At 37.4% G+C, this 14089-nt stretch overlaps 1 long non-coding RNA gene across 8 annotated transcripts in view; it reads left to right on the top strand.

Moving 5' to 3' along the window:
• Nucleotides 1–14089, top strand: part of LOC121076840 — a 247404-nt gene that overhangs the window by 90887 nt on the left and 142428 nt on the right. For 5 of the 8 annotated variants that reach the window (XR_005823746.1, XR_005823748.1, XR_005823750.1 and 2 more), the window contains one exon: nt 10691–10698. The exons of 1 other annotated variant lie outside the window; for it this stretch is intronic. This is a non-coding gene — a long non-coding RNA (uncharacterized LOC121076840). Of the gene's footprint in view, nt 1–10690; nt 10699–12981; nt 13173–13980; nt 14062–14089 lie in introns of those variants that run through there. 2 more of the 8 variants (XR_005823747.1, XR_005823752.1) reach the window with 2 other exon arrangements.

Here is a 14089-nt window from a genome sequence, read left to right as displayed (position 1 = left end):
TCAACAGAATTTCTTTTCTTAAATAAACATATTGGAGTGAAACAAGAAAATTTTATTAAGAAGGTTTAAAAGCTATTTGAAATCATCCATATAATAGATTACGACGTAAATAAAATGTGTTAATCTTGCTACTGTGTGCTGTGTCTTGAGTGGAGAAGCAGTGAAAAATGAAAATCAGATTTCAAAAAAAAAATCATCAGGCAAACTGAACATAAACTTTTTTATCTTTTGGAATTGGGAGATATAACAATAAGGTTATTTGCATATATTAGAAGAAAATCAGTGCAGCGATTTTATTTTCTGTTTTGCTCCGCTGCTATATGGAGTTGTAGTAAGTCATCTTGACTAGCTGAGCAAGGAGTGATCCCAGAGGCCGTGGGTCTTTCCCTTTATTTCCCAAGCTGTGCATGTAACAGCTCAGGAACAGGTTCTTACCCTATCTTCACTTTCTGCTGTCCCTTTCAGTTTTATATTGAATAGTTTATTAAAAAACAAACAAACAAAAACCACTGATGCTCTTTTGCACAGCTGTTTCTGAATTCCTCTCTTTTAGGCTCAGTAGATAGTACTGACATTGGCATCTTACCTTTTGATCAGTCTTAAACCTCACCAATGGTGGTTACAGGCAGAATACACTTAAACTGCCAAAGGCTATGGCTGAGTCCTTCTATGTGCATTTAGAACTAAAGAAAATAAGAATATGCCTTTTATTTGGTTGTCACAAAACTGTCCATCAAATAAACAAGTGGGAGGTCAAATCTCCTTTAGCAAGTCTTGCTTTTCTTAATCAATGAGGTTTCTAAGACATTAGGTTGCTTATTGGTAAAAGAATATTGTTAAATCTTATCCTGAAATTAGAAAATAATTTGTGAATAAATAAGTGTTCTGATCTTCCTGCATTCTCAGATGGTCACACAATACCAAGAATATGCCCAAGAAATGACCACCTAGGTCTTGAACTATTGCTTTTCCTTTAACTGAAGAGATATAGGATGTTATTTCCTGTTTTGCTATCTTCCACGAGTAATTTCATAGTTTATCTTTCACATTGATGTCTTGCATGTTTCAACCACCCTTAGAAATCTACCTGTGGAGCTGGAAAAATACGTGTTCTTGATAAGAAACACCTTGCCATTGCAATGCTTTTCAAATTTGGACACATTTGTAGCAAATGACACTAAGTTAGAATTTATCCTCAGTACTTGGAATTCAGAAATAAATCAAAACTTGAATGCACTACTTGAAATAAACGTTGGGTTTAGAAAACCACCTGGATGAGTTACTGCACAAAAACTGAACTTTCCTCAAGATAAACTGCAGGTTGTGTTTGTGCAATGCACTATATGAATCACAGTTTTCCCCCTCTTTGAGTTCATCTCATCTGCTACAGGGAATTATACGAAGAAGTCCAGCGTTCTTATGAAATCTATTTCTGTTCTCAGGTCAGTTTTTCGTGGTCAGACATCCAAATTACTGAGGCTGTGATTACATTTGACTCTAGATGCCACCCTGCCAAATCAGTTTTTATTTTTTTTTTACACTTACACTGCAATTAGTATCAGTGAAACATATGCAGAATTGCACAGGAAGGTTGTTCTCTCAGAATAAAAATGAAACACACCTTTTGTGTTGGATTCCAGGATCTTTGTGGATCATTTCACTTGTCTTATGTTTTTTTAAACATGTTCCTTCTCTATTTGCAGCTTTGTAACTTTGCCAAATATCAAGCAGGAGGAGAAAGTCGTTCCAAAGGAGAGAACCTTGATTCAAAACAAATATATGCAACAATGGCAAAATGAGTACAGAATATTAATTGACCTAAATTTCACTTTACATAAACATTCTCTTCTAAACTCTGTGAAAGTTGCTCCTTAGTGTAAATACATGCACAAGAGTACAGCACTGAATATCACTCAATTTGTAGGAAATTTTTCAACCTAGGACCCCAAACAAGTCATGCCATTAAAGGCAGAAAGGATGCCAAAAAGTTGTTTTCCTCAGTCCCCCGTGAATTTGTGCAAAACCAGACTTTGATGTATTTCCCACTTAGCCAAAAGCACAAAATTGAATATTTCCCTAGTTATTAAGTTCTCCATAGAGAGCCTATTTTTAGATATATCATTGATTTCTTGAATCATATTGGAGATAAAGACATAAGAAACAGGTAGTGTTCTGTTTAATTTTAATATTTATTTCAACATATGGTTTCTTCCCACAGTTTTTAAAGTACATTCATATTAAATGGAAAGTAAAGCACAGGCATAGGTACTGAATATGTTTTGTTGTTGTTGTTTTTTTAGTGTTTACAGGAAGAACTTGGAAAGAAATGATGTTCCGTAGGGAGGTAAATTACATGCAGTGGATCAGTGCTCTGCTACTGTTCTAAGCAGGAGGAGAAGTTGTTCAACTGTCTGCATGATGTTGAATGAGATCATGCAGTTTTCCTGTCTATATTCATCTTATGCCAATTCACTACAGGTAGCAGCTATTTCAAAGGCCTGGTTCCATATTCCCATTAAGGCAGCTAAATATTTTGATGAAGTCATTGGAAATAAAAGCTTTCACTTTTCTTGCGGAAATGATGTATATGCTACAGAAAGCGTTAGCATCATAACACATGGTATATGCTTTAGGATCTTCTGTCTTATTGTGTTCCAGTATTAAAAGACCAGAGTTTGATCTTTATTTTTCAGGAAGAAAAAATATCTCATTTGCATAAAATGCTTTTGAACAGATTTATTGCTTTGTTATTCTGGTGGGATGGGGAAGGGAACAGGGGATAGGATAACAAGTTTTACTGATTGCTGCAAACTGCAGACAATAGAACTAGCACACAACTCTTTTGCTACAGAATACCTGCATCTTTGTACCTGCTCAGAGTTCTTTCTTTGGATCAGATATAATGATCACCATGTTGTGCCCTTCTTGGCACACTGAACACAATGTGTGTGTTAGGGCTTCAGTAGTGTTTTAATTTTAACTGTGGGTTGAATCTTAACCTCTTGCACATTAATGTTCTAAGATGATCAAAGAAGTTCAGTAGGAGGAAACCTTTATAACTTGATATTATATAAAGGGGCCATATAAACTCAAGGCTAATTGATCTTATGTAGCTTTTTGAAAGATGTGAGCACTGTAAATGTAAACTGAAAATAAAAAGTCACGTTTTGACAATGAATCTTAGTTTAAAAAAAGTGTGGTTTTGAATAGTCCTTCTCATGCATGCATACTTTCATTAGCGATCTAAATCTTTCAGTCACTGAATTAAACGATTATTAAGATAGACTGCTGCCTTCGGAGTGATGCCCTCCTCTGTAAATTGATTATAAAATGAATTCAGTATTGTATCTTACAATGCACTAAAGCTCGATCATAAAAATGGAAGTGTGGCATCATCATTCCCCCCATAGTTTTATGAAGTCTTGCAGTGCAAACTACTAAAATTTATAAACTGTGAAAAGCAAAATATCCTGTATTTCTGAATTACCTGTTGAAATTAAAAATTATAGTTTCTATCTACTTGTGGATGCCAGTGGCTTCAAGTGGATATTTTTAGAACTCAGAACTTCTGAAATCAGACACTTGGTGTCTCAAATGGAGCAGCAGCTTGCTCTATAACTGTATATCTTTGGTGGATGTTGTAGTGCTTGGGAAAAGGGTGTAATGGAGACGTCACACATTGATTCTGGCATGCTTGGATACTGTCTTATTACAGTGAAGAGCAGAAGGTACCAACAAGAATATGCTTTTAGCTTAACTGATTGTTTTCTTAGGAATCAGGATATTTTTTTAGCCTTTAAGACAAGAGCTATCCTAGTGAACAAGCATAGATGAGAGGTGTCTATTGATGTGCTATTTACTATTTGCTCATTGTATGTCAAGTATTACAACTCCTTTTTTATCTGCTATGTTGAACAAAGAATCAAATAATAAAACAGCAGTGAAAGTTCTCGCCTGGACTGTATTTTTAGTCCTATTTTGCAGAGAAGAAAACTGAAGCAGAAGTATAAGAAGCAAAGTGCCAGATAAAGCAGTGTGGTCACTCTCCTCAACTTGTTGGAACAAATTCTCCTTGAATTCCATTTCCTGAAGCAGGCAGACTGGGACCTGAACAGTTTCTTTCTTGCAAGGGGGTTCTGTTAAACAGTGAATTTGGACCATGGAGATCAGAGGCTAGTCTTTTGCCTATAGGATAGATCATGTGGAGCATAGGCAATGGGCAACAGAAGCGAATGACTATTAAAAATTGGTTCCAGATTGAAGCTTGAGCTTTGAAGGCCATGCATGGTGATGAGAGGAGTAATAGAAATTAGTGTCTTTTAAAGAGGATTTTTTTTTTTCTTCAGCCAAGGTGAATTCTGTCAGGAGACAGAGACACTTCTAAGTATATGCCGAAAAAAAAAAAGAAAAGGACCCCATGTAGTAAAGTCTAAAACAGAGCTTTCCATCATTTGTCTTGACTGTAAGTTGGAACAAACCTACCCACAGAGGTGACAGCAATTGAAATTAATCTTTTAAGTGTTTACTGGCTGATGCCTAAGTAATTCACCCACCATTTCTACAGAGCTCACTGATATCAGTTGTCTTTGTTTCCACAGATTACAATGACAGTAGAATTTAGAAGTGTACTTTCTATGAGGTGTAAAACACATGGCCGATGCATAATTTTCCTTGCTACTGTTTACAGAAATTTTGCAAGTGGACTTGGAACAAGATCAATTGTTCTGTAAAATTTATTATAAAATTATGGAAGGCTCTTGAGGTAAAAATGTCCTTTTTTTTTTTTTTTTTTTTTTTTTTCTCTTTTTCTCAACAAGAAGAGTAAACATTTTTGGAGCACAGATTCTCCAGAAATTAACTCTGATTTTTTTTTGAAGCCAGTTCCCTAAAACAAATGGTGTCTTTGCAACCCTGTAACATGTGCCTTCTTAATAATATCTCAACACACTGACCAATTTTTAACAAATTTAGCAGAGGGTAGAAGTCTCAGATATTAAGTACCTTTGCATTTCATGAAAATTGGCATTAGATATTGGAGAGAAGCATGTTTTTATTTTTACTCAGGGAAGAGAACAACAAAACTAATCTTTTATTAGACATCAGGGACTCTGCATGGAATCTCCCTTGAGATATAAATCTCAGCTAAGATATTTGACTTTGATAGTTTTGAGGCTCAGAAAATTTGAGGCTCAGATGTGGCCTGGGGAGGGTTTGTGTTTTTTTTTTTTTCTTCCCAATCTAAAAGAGCATCCATATACTCTGAATCTGAATGATTTCAGACATGAAAATAAATAAATTGCAATTAGAGTTTTGATGAGAGCAGTCAGAATACATGTCACTTGTGACAACCTGAATTGAACATGAAATTGTTCTACAAATAGCAAAGCACTTAGAAAACTGAAGGGGAAGCATACAGAAAATACATGTTTACATAGCTCATAAGACTGAATGAGTAAATATGGGGATTTGCTACTGTTTCTGTTGCTGCTTCATCACCTAAAGAAGAAAGGGTTGAGGACTTCCATATAGTTTGGGGTTTAAGGAATACTGAATGTGTGTTTTTTCATCCCTGAGTTACCATAGTATCTGGTTTCCCTGGTTACCAATGACCAAGGAAGGGACGCTAGGGGAGCTGGAGAATTTTATTTTTTTTTTTAATGGAGGGGGGGAAAAGAGAGGTCAGAGAAGATTTTTTGTGTGTGAGAACAGAAGAACAGAATGTGAGAATAGTGCTGGAGGATAACTGTCAGGAAGAGATTTTCTCTGAAATGGAATTTATAGATTTCTCTTCAGTGGAAACAGCTGAAGTAGTTAAAAGAAAAGAATCACTTGTGAGAAACAAATCCTGCCTGTTTTTTTAATGGACTCTAGACTTCACTGGTTCAAGGTTGCAGACTATCGGTGGTGTGATGATTTAAAAAAAAAAAAAAAAGAGGAGAGAAAAGAAGAGATGTATAGCTGTCTGGAAATAAGTAACGAGTTGTGTCAATACAGGTGATACAAGGTGGATTTGACCAGATTTTCTCTTCCAGGGGTACAAGCTTTGGCTTGCTTTCTATTCCAGATCCTCCAGAATACTGCCTTCATGAGTTGCCAGGGATGGTGCATCTACTAACTGATACTCAGAAAGGACAGTGTTGGCCAATACAGATTACTGCAGTAGCACTTGGGGACTGTGGTTCTGAACCAGTCTTTTCTGTGTTGGAGACTTTATGACAGAGTTATCTTGGTTCTCTGTAAAGAGAATGTTATCCTGGTTCTTCACAATCCAGAGGATTTCTTTGGTAATTCAAAAGCTGGGACCTCAAAGTGGTGTCCAGAAGGTAAATTTATGGAAATCCTTTTAGTGTTTCCTTAGGGTGTGCTGCAGAACTGTAAGTGGAAAATTAAATATGGCAGCTTAGAACAAAGAGACTTCTCAGTGTTTGGGTGGGTTTGTTTGTTTTAAATCAAAACATTGTTGATTTTCCTTTTTTGCTTTCAAATCATCTATTTCACGTCCAGAAAGCTTTCTGAGCTATCCAGCACTTTAACAGTGACCAAATAAAACAAACACTCCTACGCAGCTTCCAGTTTGATAGCAGATAGCAAAGGAAAGCAGTAATTGCTTTCATCCTTTAGACTGGTTGACATGTAATCAGAGCTCTGATCTCCAAGGAGGAATTATTCAGGCTTGGAGAATTTTTGACACCTTTACATTAGTAAAATATTTTTTTTGACATTTTTAATATTTTTATTCCACAAAGACATGTTCATGCCAGAGAAACTCAGTGAACTCCCACAAATATGAATGATTCTGCTGCCCCACTTCCAGTATCAGAGGCAGCTTAGATGGAAGCATATTCATGGTTTCTTGCTAGTGTTTTTTTAGCCATATATTTGTTTGATTCCTTAATTTCTCTGGCAAATTACAGATAATTGACTGGCCCTGCTCCTCCCTAACCCTAGCTCAAGACTATATAAAGGCTTAAATATAAGAATAATAAACTTTATTGTGTGTAAACTCTTGTATATGGATGAAAATTAATTCAGTCTTTAATATGGTCTTTTATTTCTCTTCATGTGGGCCAGATGGTAGGAAGCAGGTGATTTTGCTAGCCAGAGAATTTTAAGCATGCTTGCAATGTTATTAGTAAACATATTAGTAGACACATCATTTTGCTACTTTTGATTGTTGGGTTTGTTGATGGCCCATTCAATCAAAGTTCAGTAAACAAGTTTTGTTTTCCAAAGGTTTATTTCACAATTCTATTTTCAGTTATTTAAAATGTCAAAAACACTTCACTTCTTGTCTTCTAAGGCAGAAATTTATATATAAAAAACAAAACAAAACAAAACAAAAACACGCACGCAAAAAAGCGTATGGGTCCTTAAATTCATTGAGTCTAATGGACTCTAGACTTCACTGGTTCAAGGTTGCAGACTATCAGTGGTGTGATGATTTTAATATCCAAAGCATTTCACTAGCCTAAAGAACACCTTAATTCATCTAAGTGCTTTTGTAGTACTGTAATAATACTCTTGGCTTTCTAATATGTTACTAATTACTCTTAACTTAGATTAGCAGTTACAGTGACTTTAGTATAGCTATATATTAAGTACATGAAGGTAGAATGTGGTCTTGCATTTTGAATCTTCAGTTTTATTGTGCTCATATTCTCTTTTATTTGTCAATATAACTGAAAATATTTTTAATTTTCTTTCAAGTTCCCAAATTAACTCTCAGTTTCTCTTATTTATCGGATTTTTTTACCCTCAACCTTCCAAAAGGGTATTTCTATTTTTATCCTTATTTGCATGAGTACAATGTCAAATGTACGTATGGAAATGCGTTTGCATCTGCATATTATCATGTATGCAGTCTTATGCAGTCTTTTTTTTTTTTTTTTGCATTTGCAGGTATGCAATAGTTAAAATATAATTGCAAGCTAGTCTCAATATCATCAAGATTCTCATTCATGCGGCAGCAAATGAGAATTTTATAAATGGATTGGAAGAAGATGTTTAAGGAGAGCCTTCCCAGCTTAGAGGCAACGTGGGAAAATGCAACGTGGGAAATGTGGTTTCTTGAAAATATAAGAGGTTTGGGCCAAGATTATGAGCTGATCAAAGGAACAAATCTTTTAATCACATGCATGGCTTTATTATTCCCCAACAACATTTTGTGTGCAGGAATAACTTGGTTCCTTGCAGACACTTCTGCCTTCAGTAGTAGTTGTTTGCTGTGCTTGTGCCATGAGTCAGGTTTTCTATGCAATGCATCTCTGCAAATTCTACATTTTGGTACTTGTAATCAGAGCTGAAATCACTGTTGCCCACCTTACAGGGTTTAAGGGACCAAGTGACATCTGCAAGCCTCTAAAGCGCCTTTGGCAAAGAGAGCCACGGCAGCTGCTTCAGCTACTAGGGCCACTCCCTAAAGTAGCCCAGGGAGCTACTTTCAGTTGTAGAAATTAAAGTGTGATCTTGGCCACTGATGGTCAAACTGGATCTCCCCATTCTGAAAGAGAGGAAAGCCACTCTGCTCACCAGCATCCCTATAGGAACATGCAACAAGTCCTTGGTTACTGAATAGTGGGAACTTTTAGTCATCCTCCTGTGCCAGATGCTGATTCTCTGGAATTGTCATCTTCAATATCTAGATGGAGTCTGATCTGATCAGAGATAGGAAGGTTTTCAGAAATGAGATTTCCCCTCCCCAGCTTTAAAGGTAAAAATTTACCTTTCCTCAGACAGAAGTACTCATGTCTGATTTTTTTGATAGATCACAGAATCGTCTAGGTTGGGAGAGACCTCCAAGATCACCCAGTCCAACCTCTGACCTAACACTAACAAGTCCTCCACTAAACCATATCACTAAGCTCAACATCTAAACGTCTCTTAAAGACCTCCAGGGATGGCGACTCAACCACTTCCCTGGGCAGCCCATTCCAATGCCTAACAACCCTTTCAGTAAAGAAGTTCTTCCTAATATCCAACCTAAACCTCCCCTGGCACAACTTTAGCCTATTCCCCCTCATCCTGTCACCAGGCACGTGGGAGAATAGACCAACCCCCACCTCTCTACAGCCTCCTTTAAGGTACCTGTAGAGAGCGATAAGGTCGCCCCTGAGCCTCCTCTTCTCCAGGCTGAACAACCCCAGCTCCCTCAGCCGCTCCTCCTAAGACTTGTTCTCCAGACCCCTCACCAGCCTCATCACCCTTCTCTGGACTCTCTCAAGCACCTCCATGTCCTTCTTGTAGTGAGGGGCCCAAAACTGAACACAGTACTCGAGGTGCGGCCTCACCAGAGCCGAGTACAGGGGGACAATCACTTCCCTAGCCCTGCTGGCCACACTGCTTCTTATACAAGCCAGGATGCTGTTGGCCTTTTTGGCCACCTGAGCACACTGCTGGCTCATATTCAGCTGCCTATCAACCAGTACTCCCAGGTCCTTCTCTGCCAGGCAGCTTTCCAACCACTCATCTCCCAGCCTGTAGCGCTGCTTGATATTAGCTAACTTTTATTTAATATAACAACTATATGTTCTATTTTTTTTTTAATATATAGCAATGTTTTCTCATAATATTTCTCAAATATGAATCTTTTGGTAAATATTATTCCTTTCACACTGCTGAAAAATATTCAATTCAAAATGTGACTCATTTAGTGGCTAATATTTAATAGTTAAAATTATATTTTCCTTTTCAGTGTACAGATGAGTTTAAAAAAAAAAGTCATAATTACCTAACTCTGAGACAAACAGTATGAAATTTTGTATAAAAGCTGCCTTAAAAAAGGGCAGTCTTTTAGAATTCAGTCAAAAGGTTGCCAGTGTATATATTTTGCTACTTGTGCATAAATAGTAATTTAATTTGCTGTTCTGTATTGCTGACATATTCCAAAAATGTCTATTGGAAGAGTATACTAAATTGACCTTTCCTTTACTTATTAATTTTACAAGCAGTGTTAGTTAATTCACTTGAACAAGGTATTGTTGCCAGTAGTTACCATTAGATGTAACCCAAAATATCCCATAAGTGTTAAGAAAGTTTCTCATTTCAAAAGTGAGAGAGGAGAAAATAAAAAAAAATAAAAAAATAAAAAAACAAACAAAAAAAACAAAACAAAACAAAAAAACCAACCCTGCAATAAATAAATAACTGCAACTTGTTAGATGAAAGCCTGAAGAACACTCAAATCACCTGGAGAATCCAGTGCTGGTACAGGTGCTTTGCCTCTGTTCTTATAATTTGCAAGTGAAGCCAATCAAAATGATGAATCAGCTGTTGAAAAGTGAGAAGTTTTGAAGGAAGCATGCTAGTAATCTTCCATTAATATAGCATTTTCACTCGGAAGATCTTTAGTTGTTGTACAATAATTCTCCAGAGACTTAGAAGATGCTAGTAATTGGTAGAAAGACATTAATTTGTTTTCTGAAATGCAGTGCCTTCTGGAGTGAGAAATACCCGTTATGGAACAGGAGTGAAAATTCACTAAAAGCTGGAAGGGTAGGGAGAAGACTCCAGGTAAGTGTGATGTCATAATGTGCACAGTTTTCTCTGTAAGTAGGCAAGAAAGGTGTATTAATGAACTTCTGGAAATATTTTAATGTCTCATGTTGTACATAGTTTCCTTGTGTGCCAGGAGACTGTAGAAGGGATGCATGCCTATGCTGTCGCACGCTGATCACTACTGCTGTATGGGAAGCTGAAGAGGTCTTATAATTTGTTTTCAGAATTTTACTGATTGCTTTCATAGTGTAGTTTGAAACTTACTGTGCCTTATAGGAAGGATTCATAGTGTGAGGAAAGTGAATGCTGTGCAAGCATAAAAAGTTAGAAAAAAGTGTTTTTTTTTTTCTTCTTCTTTCTTCCCCCCCTTTTTAAATTTGAGTTTCCCAAATCTGATTCAGGCAACACTTTAAAAGTGATGAAAATCTGCAAATCGCTTGTTAGTATTAAATGTTCTATCTTTCTATACGTAAAAGACTGGATGTGCTATACATTATCATTCAGTTGTGGGAGAAAAAGATTTCATATTAACTGTGCAGTATTTCATGTAAGACGTTTATCTTTTAATGACTGATGGCCTAAAGATGTCACTTATGTTAAAAAATAATAGTAATTGCTATTCAATTGAAGTCATCTTTTGGATGCAGGTTTTCACATTCCTAAAAGATGAATGTTTTTCTAAAGTGAAGGTATTGTTAAATGAAGGTAGCAAGTCAGCACAACTCTGTTGTTTTATCAGTGTCTTCAGAGCTGCTTTGTTTTATGCTCTCTTTCCTGAGGAGATCAATAATGGATGGCTGACATCATTCCTTCACCACTCAGTAATGAGAAAGCCTAAATGCATTTCTTTAGGGCAGGCATGTTTTTCATCCTGAGCTGAAAAGCCTGTAATTGAGTAAGGTTTATAAGTGTGATTGCTATTGGTGTGTGTTCCAGTTTGACGTGCCTGTGAAAGGTTCCACTGGCATTTACCTGGCTCTTAGGGATGTTGACCTCATCTCCCAAACTGGCCAGCATGTGAAATGTCTCTGCTGAGAGGCACATATACAGAATAATCCTAATATTGAGAAGCATTAAGGTTCACTTTGTGATTGCGTTGGTAACTTTCTTGAAGTTGGCTGGCTCTACATAATTTGTGCATACTTTATCTTTGTGTTTAATTAAAAGATAAATAAATAAATAGAAGGCATAGTAAAGAACAGATGGGGATGGCCCCTTGCATCATCGACTTAACACCTCTGTCTTCCTGTTGAAGAGAATAGGAAGGCTTTATTAAGTTTGCAGTCAGTAAGAACATGGGAAAACTGGATGGCTTATCTGACAGGACTTTCTACTGCTATTCACAGGTCTAAAAAGTCAGGAGAAATATATGCCTCTGCAATGATGTGTCAACGTAAACATATTTATTCCGGGGGGGGACAATGAGTCTAATTGAAGAACTGTTACTATCACTTGCCAGTTTCAGCAGCATTTAGCTCTCTAGTCATTAATTCAAATGGAAATGTACCTAAATGAAAGTTGCAGGGACAAAGCAGTGGAAACAAAGAATGGCAGGTTCAGTATCAGTCAAAAGTCATGATCCCTCTCTTGTGTTATCTATCCTTTTACCACTCAGAATATCTTATGGAATCCTAGGCAGCCACCATTGGCACAGCAGGTCTCTGATCTTGCCAGGGCACTGTGTTACCTACCAAATGGACATTGAAAATGGCAAAAGTACGTTCCAGATCCAGACAGCTGGTCTGATTTTGTTTTTGTTGACTTTTATTTTACCTTTTAGAAATCTTTCCATGATACACTTGCAATATATATTCTTGAGACTGGCCCAGGTGCACAGGGGTCCACAGTGAAGGTCAGGCTGACGTTGCTGCTGTTGAAAATTTTGTCCTAATCTGCTTGTTTCACCCAACTATTTGATTTGACCGGTTGTCTGCTTTCTGTCATGTGCATCACATAAGTTTATTGGAAAACCTAGCAAAATTCTGTTAACGTATTATTGCTTTCATCTGTTAATTTGGAAAGAAGCAGATAAAACATACTGGTTTACAATGTATATGAAACCATACTGGGATACAGAAGCACCAATCTTTCCACATCTTTTGTACTGAACTTTAATTTATAAATTTATTTTATAAATATAAATAAATTTATAAATGTATTTTATAAATATAAATAAATTTTGATTTTTAAATAGATTTGCATTTCTAGAGTGACTTGGTGGCTTATTTTTCAGTTTCTTTGTTTCCTTTTTAAAGGAAGCAACAACTTTGTGATGTGTATTGTGAATCTCGGATGCTGTGACAGTGCTGGTACTTGTAATTGAGATGATTGCTAATACTAAACAAGGCTGAAAGTCGCAGCTGCTCTGTAAGAGCATGCATGGGCTGTCTGGGCCTGGGGGCTGGCGGCGGGGCTTCCGTGAGGAGAGGTCAGGGTTGCCCCAGGCCCACTGCAGCTGGTTCGGGGTGGTTCTGGATGGTTCTGGAATGCAGGGCGCAGCTGAGCTTGGCAGCAGTGCTGCAGGTGCTTCTGTGGAAACATGTTGCGGAGAGGGCAGAAAATGCTGGAAAAAGAGAGGAAGAGAAAAGAAGTGAGAGACAGCTCAGGGAACACCAAGATCACAGAAGGAGGTGCTCCATGGCGGAGCAGATGCCCACTGCAACCCCGCAGCAGGGCAGGTGAATATTCCTGACAGGAAGAGGTGCTGAGGGGGACAGCCCATGCTGAAGCAGGGGAACTTGTGAGGGGAAGGAGGGAACCATCACGCTGAGGTGTGGGCGGGCAGCTGGGAGGAGCATGGCCCTGAGCTGAGGGGAACCTGCCTCAGGGTGGGAGGTTGTGCTGCTGGCAGTGTGTGTGTTGGGAGGTGATGTTTCTCTCCTAGGTGTGAGCACAGAACTTTATCTCCAGAAGTAAGGTAACCCCACAAATGCTGTAAATCAGAGCCATTTTTGAAATCTGGCCTGTATCTTCCTGACCACATGAGCTCAGTTCTAGCAGAAGTGCTCCTGTGTTTGTTTTGATACACAGTGAAAATAACTGCTGGTTCTCTTACACATAAATATGCTATCTATTTGTGAATTGCGTTCCAAACTCTTTTATCAATGCTGATTGCTGCCTGGGGAAATGATTCCAATATATCAAAGCCTGAGAGAACAGAAACACAGGATTGGCTGGGTATTTCAAAGCAGAATAAAAAATGAATGTTAGAATTCATGACAAATAAAAGCAATTTGTGGTACAGAGGTGTAGGCATTGTATTAAATAAATGCATTTAAAGTATTGCATGTAAATTAAATAGATATCTGAGTTTAAGAAGGAAGGAAAATGTGCTATGCATCAGTGTTTAATAAAGTATTTGTAGGTAGTAAGAGACTTAAAAATTAGATTACCTATAATTCACTCTGGCTACTTAGAGTTAATTTTTTTTTCCTGTCCCAGAATAGGTCACATTTACTTCTATTGAGTACTATTTCATTCTTAAAGGGGGATTCTTCATTTGCTTTGCCTACAGCAGAAAATACTACTCAGTGTTGGAAACGTGGGGAGCACATTCCCTGCAGCAAGGTATTTAAAGACAGCAAAAGGGATACCT

Source organism: Cygnus olor, chromosome 12, assembly GCF_009769625.2.
Source record: "Cygnus olor isolate bCygOlo1 chromosome 12, bCygOlo1.pri.v2, whole genome shotgun sequence".
NCBI lineage: Eukaryota > Metazoa > Chordata > Aves > Anseriformes > Anatidae > Cygnus > Cygnus olor.
Note: the sequence above shows the minus strand (reverse complement) of the source record. Positions and strands in the feature narration are given on the sequence as shown.